Raw genomic sequence first — 11305 nt, forward strand, 5'->3', positions numbered from 1 at the left:
GTGTTTTTAATTATTTAATGCCAAATTAAATAAACATATTAATGATTTTACAAAGAAGAAGATATTATCTTAAAATTCACATTGACGATTTTTCCGCTTTGTTTTAGCTCGTCTGAGCTGAAAGCTTAAGTGAGCTGTTCTGATCGTCCGTCTCTTCGTCTGTATGTCTGCCTGTCCGCTTGTCTGTCTCTCTTTAAACGTTTCACATTTTCAACATCTTCTCCAGAACTACTTGACTAATTATGACCAAACTTAGCACAAAGTACTTTTGGGCAAAAGGGATTCAAAGTTGTGAAAATTAAGGAACATCTCTTTTTTCAAGGGAAGATAATTAGGAATTATTGAAATCATCTTCTCAAGAACCATTTGGCCAGGAAAGATGAAACGTATGTGGAAGCATCCTCATGTAGTGTAGTTTCAAAGTTGTGAAAATCATGACCCCAAGGGGTATGGAGGGTCCACTATGGGGGCGGAGGGGGGCCGAACTTTTACAAACGAATATAAAGAGTGAAATTTTAAAAAAATCTTCTCCTCAGAAACTAATCAGACAGGAAATCTAAAACTTGTGTGGAAGCATCCTCATGTAGTGTAGATTCAAAGTTGTGAAAATCATGACCCCAAGGGGTAGGATGGGGCCATATTTGGGGGATGAACTTTTTCATAAGAACATAAAGAGTAAATCTTTTAAAATCTTCTTCCCATAACCTAACCGTTTAGCCAGGAAAGCTGAAACATGTGTGACCCCTGGGGTAGGATGGGACCACAGTGGTGGGGGGGGGGCGAACTTTTAAATAGGAATATATAGCGAAAATCTTTAAAAATCTTCTTAGATAGTAATGTTTGGAAGCATCCTCAGGTAGAGTAGATTTATAGTTGTTCAAATCATGCTCTCCGGGGGTAGGGTGGGGTCAAAACATTAGAGGTTGGGGGGGGGGCAGAAATTTCCATAGAAATATAAAGAAAAAAATTATCTATATTAATAAAACATCTTTTTAGCTCACCTGAGCTGAAAGCTCAAGGGAGCTATTCTGATCACATTTTGTCCGTTGTCCGTCTGTCCGTTTGTCTGTATGTCCGTCTGTAAACTTTTTACATTTTGAACTTCTTCTCTAAAACTGCTTATCCAATTTCAACCAAATTTGCCCAAAGCAACCTTATGGGAGGGCGAATATAAATTGCAAAAAGAAAAGTCCGATCTATATTCAAAGCGGAGAAAACCTTGAAACTGTAGAAAAAGGGGATGGTGCATTTTTAAAAATCTTCTTCTCAAGAACTACCGAGGCAAATTCAACGTAGTTTAGCATAAATTATCCTTATGGGAATGAAAATATAAATTGCAAAAATTAAGGGGTAATTTTGTTTCAAATCTAAGTTATTACGAGAATAATAATAAAGGAAAGGCGTGTTTCAATCAGTTTTTAAATAGCTTCGGGCTCGGCATCCGGTAAAATGGGTAGGCAAGACTTGGCCTGGGCAAAACAAAAGAGTGGCAGTTATTAATCTGCCAATCTCATTAAAATTTCAGGATATTTGATGGACTAGTATATTTGTATTCGCTGTAGATATTGCTGCAAAATAATGCGTATTTGGAATTGACGATTGCCGATCTGCCCCGGCATTTATTTTGCCACGGCCCGGGTTTGCATACCCATTTTACCAAGACTCGTATTCCATACTTCTAAAACGAGGTTCTTTGTTTAAAGCAGCCATGACATTATACGAAAAAGGGTCGATCTGACTATGATGAATTTGCTGGTTGTGCAACAGTTTGCGTATGAAGGGAAATTTTGAAACATGAAAAATATATTGGTGCCAATTTTGTGAAGTAAATTGAGGCTAAATATTTCAATGCGTTGACAGTTTTCACACATGACGTTGGTGTTAGCTTGTTCTGATTTTCGTTTCGTTTTCATTATTTATGCTTTGTAACCTGGAAACTATCGTCTGTATTTCGTGATTTTTACGTATCAAATCAAACAGAGACTTCGGTAAATCAAACAGTTAACTGTTTACCTGCGCAAATTAAGCAAAATCTGATGATGGGGTACTGAAATACAATTCATTCTGTCGGTAATTCGGCATTATCTTTTGCGTAATGGTAGATTAATGCAATAGGTGTTGTTGAGATGCTCGGCATTTTCTCTACTTTATTCAGTTTAAATAGAGTTTGATATCGCTTACGGAAATATGTAGGTATATACATGTATATATATGATTCATTTCGAAAAAATAAATTGTGTTCTTTATTTGTTATACATGTAGTGCATGTTTCTTGTGTTTAATTGTTTACAATTTCTATTTACTAACCATATTTGAGTGTTAAGCTTCGAATTATAAGCAAGATACAGAGATTTGCTCACAATTCTATGTTTGTACACAGATCTTAAAAGCTAAAGATTAAAAAAAGTAAAAAAAATTGTCAATATTTATTACGGACATTTTCAAAATCTGTTCTTCCAGAAACCAACTTATTGAATTGTAAACTTATACTCTGTCCCAAGATACTCTGGATTCACATTTGGCTTAATTGATTGATATTTATAAATACCTCAGGATTCAAACGATGTTCATTCAAAAGTATGAGAAATTTCCAAGATTTCTCAGTCGAAACGCCCCTTTTAGCTTATCAGGTTTCAATACAGTGCTAAAAAATGTGATGTCTACGGAGATTTTGTATTGCAGCAAGCCCGTATGATAACGTTGAAAAATTGCGCGATGTATTCCGAGTGTATTCCGAATGGAGAAAAGATGTAAACATTCCCCATTATAAATCTCCGTAAGGAATCTGATTTCGTTCCTGTGATTTTTTCCAAGTGAAAGATGATAATGTGCAAAGAAATTATCTTGGAAAATATCCCTTTCAACTATTTCAATTGCACTTCTTTCACAGGTATGTGTATTTTTAATAAAAATCGTCCAAATGTGCTGCATAAATATCTTGGGACAGACTATAACCTTTTTAGCTCACCTGAGGCCACAATGGGGGGTCGAAGTTTAACAAATGAATATATAGAGTAAATCTTTAGAAATCTTCTTCTCAGAAACTAATCGGCCAGGAAAGCTGACACTTGTGTGGATGCATTCTTAGGTAGTGAAGATTCAAATTCGTGAAAATCATGACCACCGGGGGTAGGGTGGGGCCAAAATGGAGGGTCGAAGTTTAACATATGAATATATACAGTAAATCTTAAAAAATCTTCTTCTCAGAAACTAATCAGCCAGGAAAGCTGACACTTGTGTGGATGCATCCTCAGGTAGTCTTAATTCAAAGATGTGAAAATCATGACCCCCGGGGGAAGGGTGGGGCCACAATGGGGGATCGAAGTTTAACAAAGGAATATATACAGTAAATCTTTAAAAATCTTCTTCTCAGAAACTAATTCGCCGGCAAAGCTGGAACTTGTGTGGAAGCATCCTCAGGTAGTGTAGATTCAAAGATGTGAAAATCAATACCCCTGGGGGTAGGTTGGGGCCACAATGGGGGATCGAAGTTTAACATATGATTATATACAGAGTTATTCTTTAAAATCTTCTCCTCAGAAACTAATTAGCCAGGAAAGCTAAAACTTGTGTGGAAGCATCCTCAGGTAGTGAAGATTCAAATTTGTGAAAATCATGACCCCTGGGGGTAGGTTTGGGCCACAATGGGAGGTCGATCTTTTACAAAGGAATAAACAGAGTTATTCTTTAAAAATCTTCTTCTCAGAAACTAATCAGCCAGGAAAGCTGAATCTTGTGTGAAAGCATCCTCAGGTAGTGTAGATTCAAAGTTGTGAAAAAATGATCCCCAGGGGTAGGGTGGGGCAACAAGGGGGGGGGGAGGGGGTCAAAGTTTAACAAAGGAATATATAGGATAAATCTTTAAAAATCTTCTCAGAAACTAATCAGCCAGATGATTCTTTATAATTGTTAAGACTTTGGCCCCAGGACAATTCTTTGGCCTCACGAGAGGCTCAGAGTTTGATGTACGTTTATATCCCATATATAAACTATTGTTAGGGATCTTTTTTAGAACTGCAATACTCAACATATGATATGACTATAAAATCATCCTGTTAGAAAAGGGACTAATGATTATAAACATAAGAATATCCAGGGGAAAATGGATTTTATTTATACAGGATTTACATGAATTATTGTACATTGTCCAGATAGTTTGTATTATGACTCCATTGAGCTGATTTTATCATACCTATTGTTCCTCAGGTGAGCGATGTGGCCCATGGGCCTCTTGTTTCTAAAAACCATTTGCCTAGAAAAGCTGTGACTTTACTGAAAGCAACCTAAGATAACGTCAATTCAAATTCTTTCAAATCAAAATCATGAGGGGTAGGGTAGGACCAGTTTGGCGATTCAATTTTACAAAGGATAATATCTTAACATTCACAAAAACTGAAATGTTATAATATAAGGTTTTACTAATATGCAAGCATTTTGACATTTTGCTGATTTCTTAAAATTATTTAGACTTTGGCCTCTGGACGATTCTTTGGCCTCACAATGGGCTCAGAGTTTGATGTAGGTTTATAGCCCGTATATAAACAATTGTTTAGGATCTTTTTGAGAACTGCAATGCTAAACAGGTGAAAAGACTATAAAACCATTCTTTTAGAAAAGGGACTTGATTATAAACATTATAATATACAGGGTGAAAAAATGGATTGTTTTTTCATACAGGATCTACATGTATCATACTACATTGTCCAGAAAAATTATGTATTATGACTCCATTAAGCTGATTTCATCATACTTATTGTTCTTCATGTGAGCGATGTGGCCCATGGGGCTCTTGTTTGCTATTGAGATCATACCTGAAACGATATAAAAGAAAATGAAACAAAAACTGACAAACCCCACATACGACATGCTTACCCATTACTTGACAATGCATCACATAGTTAACACCGGGATATGCATTAAATTCACAAAAAATGTCTAAACCGAGCATAATTTCAAAAATTATTTCATTTTTAATTTTCTGCTGGTTAAAAACCTTAACTTTTGTTTAACAATGCAGAAATTCCCTGAAAATGGTGGAGTTAGTATAACCTGGCAAGATGCACACTTACACATTTGTCCTAAATTCCTACAAAGTTTTACGACATTCCGTGTTGCGTTATAAGAGGAGTTGCACCTACAAACTGTTCATTTCTACATTCAATGTATGTTCAGAATTCTAATTTCAAAATGACCTTAATTCCCAGAAAAATAAAGGAGTTTATATTTCTGGTGATATGCAAAAGTGTGTGTTCAATAGCTACAAAGTTTTCTTAAAGTTCTTTGCAACGGTTAAATAGGCGCTTTGAAAAAAATACAAACCAGAACTGACAAACCAACTGACTAACTAACACAAACACACTGACTTACTGACTGACAAACGGGTCAAAAACATTTTACCTCTCGCAACCTGTTGTGTGTGGCATAACATATTTTACTTCAATTCACCAAGTACTACTTGGACAATAGAAATTGATAAACACTCTCTACGAATAGATACAAAGCCACCATATATCTCTGTCGTTGACCCTCCATAGTAAGATAAGATGTTATCTACAAAAGAGGGAAAAATGAAAGTATGGTTAGCATTCTTAGAAGAACTGTTACTTCCTTCTTAAAAAAAAAACAGATAGAGAAATGTATACCGACTTCAATACATGGACCATATGCATGTGTTTCCAATGGAACCGTTAACGCCCTTAATTATCAGAGATTTCACCGACTTTTGCCTCCTGCTTTTAACAACTAAATTTGTATGTTGTATTTCGCATATGTATAGCACTGACCTTTTGGCTCAAAATTTAAAGGGTTCATACTTCTAAAATAATTATGATCTATATCAATGAAGATTGCATGCATAGTATCAGGCATTCGGCGAATTCCACTGTGTGCGCACACATTACGCGTCGCATTACTTTGTTAACTATGCAGTGACAGCTTTGTGTAAATTAAATTCATATTTTGATGTATTTTTCTTGAGATTTAAACTTTTATACAGTGACATTATTATTCAATCATCTATTTTATACAGTCACATAATTATTCAATCATACTTAAATGCTTAAAAATTTTAATCGGGAAGTACTATAGCCTCGCCTTCTATAAAAGTAAAGTTATGCTACATGTGTATTCAGAAAACAACAAAACATTGCAAATTATGCTATTTGATGCATGTTGTAGTTTCGGAATAACATTAACTTATTTCATAATACTGACAGTTTATATCATCATTTCTTTCAAAAGAATACTTTGTTTCTGCACTGTTTACCGACAACTTTACAATTACAGCGTCTTTGAACTTATATGTGCATATAGCATGGAATACCGATCCCGATTCAGATAAACTTGTGCTGGTCTGGTTCCCTGAGCTACCCATTCCGTACAGGAACCAAGCTAGCTCATGCGCAGGCTGAATGTTCCCCATAACATCCGGTTAAACCTTCTGCGTGGACCCCAGGGTCCACGCAATTATGTCCATCGACCGATTTTTGTTATTTTTGGTGATTCCAGATATATAGTACTTTTACTTTTGATTTGTGCTGTAGATGGATTCGCATGACAGAAGATCAGAGATTGGGCTAAACAAAATTGCCAATTCAAATTAGACAGGAAGAAGTATTGATAATAATTACACAGACATTAACTGCAAAATGCTAGATAACATATTTATCATTTCATAATGTAGATTTTGACAGAACCTAGCTATTTTTTTTTTGTTTCAAAAATGATCGACCGATACTGTAACAACATATCAAATAGTTTATAAGTGTAATCAAATAAATAATTAACATACATTGAGTATGTAAAGAGACTAGATGATTCCCCACGCTAGCGTGGGAATTAATATTTTATACATTAAGGTAGTCCATCCATAACTATCATATTTCATATCTAATAGATTGCAAGTTTGATCACTAAAATCTTAATGTGATTTTAAGGAGTTTATTGAATAATAAAGTTTCACCTTTGAAATCTTAAAAAAAATTAATTTTGATAAATTTATCATATGTTGAAGTTAACATGAAAGTCTGTGGGGAAAATGCATTTTTAAATATATTTCTTTAGTACAAGTAATTTTCTAACATTTCACTTGGTAAAAAGTTACAAAAGCATTCTCCGTCTTCGAATATGCTAAAATAATTTATAGTTTACCATACACTTTTTCAGAAAATAATTTTTTTAATTTTCCTAAAGGGTAGACAACTCTTTAAAGTGTAAACAGTTCATTAAATTGACTATATGCATAAACCCAAGTTTGGTTTATGTCAGCCTCTTAATAGCTTCAAAATATGTATTTGATGTAGTATAGATCAATCAAAATTGTTAAATTCACCTTATTTATGGATGGACTACCTTGATATGATATAATGCTCAATATGTTGAACCATTTATTTTTCATTTTTTGTATATACTTTGTCTTATTTTTTCCGTTACTTATTCTTTAAAACTGAAATTAAAAAAATGCCTTGTTGGATATTAAGAGGAACGGGCGGGAATGAAAAATCTAAACTGAAATGGATAATATATATATGTACAGCGGGCAGGGATGAAAAAATCTAAACTGAAATGGATAATATATACAAGGACGTGGCTTTAACTCTGTTTGTTGCAGCTGACTGCAAAAATAAATGTGTTTAAATATTGTGTTTATTTAAAACCAGTGATTTGGTATTTAGTGTATTTCAATAAAATTTCGATTACTGTCCCAAATAGTAATTTCAGATAAAAGACTGGGGCATCCCCATTAAACTTTCCCGTTTTATGCATACAGCATTTGTCCATATAGACGCACAGACGTATAAAGTAATTAAATAATGTTTACAAATTAATGTCTAAGGTTTACTACCAAAGTGTCGTGGTATGAAAATGTATGAAATTAAAACACGCTAGGTTATGCATATTCATTTGCATATTTTAAACCAGAGTTGTCAGATTCAAGGTATCTGCCCGATGGTTAACTCGCCCTACACTTTCCGCCATGATGTCAATTAGTCAACCCGTTTCTTGGGACCCCATTCTGAAAAGTTCTTTCAATCAATACTAAAATAGCCTGTATTGTTCCATGTAATCTGTGAATTTATCCAAGGTATCTGCCCGCGATGCATGATGAACTCGTCCTACACTTTTCGTTAATTAGTCAATCCGCGTTTTTTGGTTACCCCGTTCTGGAAAATTCTATTCCATTCCTTCACCAGATGCCGTGCTTCGTAAGCGAATGAGTATCAAAACTAAAATCAAATAATGAAGAAACGAAATGACTCATTTTATTTATTCAACATTTGTCAAATCTTTAGTTCTATGTATTTTCTAAATAGGCTCACAGTTAATGTATTCACTCTTTATGTAGTCATTCAATCTTATTTCATTGCAAGTGTATATTTTGATCAAAACTACCCCTGACTTGGATCCGCCAAAGCGTGTCTACTACCTCACTCGTATTTTTGCTATTTTGGGCTTGTTAATCGAAAATGAAAGTAGGTTTTTTAATAATTTCACAATAATAACTTATCAGATAAAATTCAAATATTCCTTCCGGACATCATATCACATGTGTTGAAATACCAAAGGTGTAAGCAGTTAATCTGGGGCAGGTATTTTGTAGTTTATTTGCAAAATGCCTTAATTTATAAGTATATATTTCGGTACATGTACAAATATTAACGTTGTAAACCGCTGAGCGCTGCTACAGTACCGGACCAGCATTCATATACATGTATGTTATCTTTGGGGGGTTTTTAACAATGACGAACTTAAGTCAACTTGCGATGAGATTGAGTATACTTACATGATTTTAACATTTTATCCTTTTTCTCAATATACATGTACATGACATTGTTCAATCACCTGTCACTGTTAACGGTGTGGAACTTCATCATTCATACAAGAATAAATACCGAGTGGTCGTCTCTTTACATTCAATGCGGGACATGGCTGATGCATGTAATAGTAAACTTGTACTGTAAACGATATTTCCCTGTTGAAAAAAAAATTAGGCTGCGAGATACATTTTTAAACAAAAAATTAACCATTAGTAGACAAGAATATTGTTAAAATTATTTCCCTTTTTAGTCAACCCTTTAGTCAACCTTTTAGGCCTTTGCTCTATGTGAATTTGGAGCATTGCATTTAATAAAGTTACCAATTCGTAATAATTTTAGGAATTCGGTGGTTCACATGAACATTGGAGCGGCTGTTTTTTGGTGTAACAGTATAATATACAAACAGTTTTTTTACCGATAAAATATACAATGCCAAGGAAATCTTTACGTCAGAAAAAAAAAATAAAAACTGTTGTTTTATTTTGACCATTACAGGGCAGATTTGACCCTTCGTCGGCCTAACTCTTTAGAAACTAGACTTTATCAGGATGCTTGTATACTTAATTTAAAGATGTTTAACAATTTTTCATCTAAATTCGTATACCAAACTTTGAAACAACTCTGCGGGCCCATGTTTGTTCATTGATTACAGTTTGAACTCTTAATTGTAAACATGGTGACCATCTTAAAGGCCTTACTTAAATAATGGACAATAGGATGAAAAACATATCAGGTGATTTTGCTATGATCTTAACATATGACTTTAAAAAAAAATTCAGTTTGCATAGAACTTTCATTCAAGCTCATTACCCCTTACAATTCTTTTGATTTAATCAAAGCAAAAATCAGCCAATGGAAAATAATTTATAACTGAATTTTAAAGAGATCTGCAAGGACCGTCACATTTGACCTTGCAACATAGTCAAGATCACTGCACACCCATTACCCCCAAAACCCTGCTTATTTGAATTGTGAGCTAGATGGGGCTAAGGGGGAGTGTATTTGCTCTGAATAATGTGCTTCGTGGTATGATATCGCCTTAAGAGATTTGGTACAAGATCACTGGAGATGCAGATTATCTGACACAGGGGACTTTCTGTGTAAAGCAGGAGCCAGATTTTACCAAGGTGGAAAGAATGCATGAAGTTATGTTTACTTATTACCTTTACCGTGAGACTAGAAATTTGATTCAATGCCAGATTGGATCGATGTGAAAGAAAATATTATGCAGACAAGATCCGCTTAAACCTTAATCTTTGACCTAGAAACTTGTTTCAAAGTCACTTCACACCCTTTATTCAAATAAACTCTGTGAGAGAAGTATGATTTAGGAATACCAATAAGAGATAAGATATGCTCCTGAACATTTATCTACGACGGACAGATATACAGGTGAACAGACAGACAGACGGACGCCAGAAAAAAAGTCATTAGAAAAGTTCAGCGAGCGTTCAGCTAAGGTGAGCTAATAGCAAATTGATCAATTTTGAAAATGAAACTTGATGACGTGAGCAGTTAATGGTTTATTTTAAATGTACCGCCGAGTTTCAAGTCCATACACCACGTTTATATGTATAAACCATGGCATGCATTGCAGGCTGTGTTTTGAATAGACTTTTGTCGCTGTTTTGTTGATTTTAGTTAAACTTAAAAACTTTTTGTCGGGCACACATAACATTTGGGAGGTTGCCTAACTATTATATCAATAAATACGCAGTAAGCCCTTGACAACAGTTTAAGCGCAGTTTATATGACTTTTAAAGTGCAGTATGAATGAAGCAATTTTTAGCATGCATTGCACGAGAACATTCTTAGTTTGGGGAAAACAAGCGTTAAAACAATAGCAGCGAGGACAAATGGATAACATGGATCGATTCTTTAAATAGTATGTACAGACATATTTTCCTTTTTGTTTAAAGATACCAGTTATGGCGTATTTAAATGATCAGTTTAATCAACTGGTTACCTGATATGTACGAAAAACAAATGCAGAATAAAAAAGTCAAATGTGAGAGAGCGTAAAGCTAACGTTTTGGTTTAGTTTATATTTTAGAAAAGCAAGATCACGGTTTAACTAATCGATAATCGATAACTTAGAAATATTATGCATGCATATATGAAAATGTTTTATACATATTGATAAAGAAATGACATATCTTAAACCCTTTGGAATTTGCATGAAGGATTTTTCTTTTCTTTATATTTTCCGTAACTGTATGTCTAAATAGCATTTTGAAAACCAAATTATCTCATCAAATATTGATTCTAATAAGCACTCACTTTGTGTATCAAGTTTTTATGAATTAAAGTAAAACAGTATCTGCTTAAAAAAATCAAACTGCCTATTGGTTGTTCTTATATATTCACATACCAAAATAAAACTAAATTAACAAAAAATCACAACAAAACATCGACCATGTCCCCAATCTTAAACTCATTGACTAGAGGTTTTAGAATACAATTTGTTTTTGTACATATACTAGTACGTG

This window comes from Magallana gigas, chromosome 10 (assembly GCF_963853765.1).
Source record: "Magallana gigas chromosome 10, xbMagGiga1.1, whole genome shotgun sequence".
Lineage (NCBI taxonomy): Eukaryota > Metazoa > Mollusca > Bivalvia > Ostreida > Ostreidae > Magallana > Magallana gigas.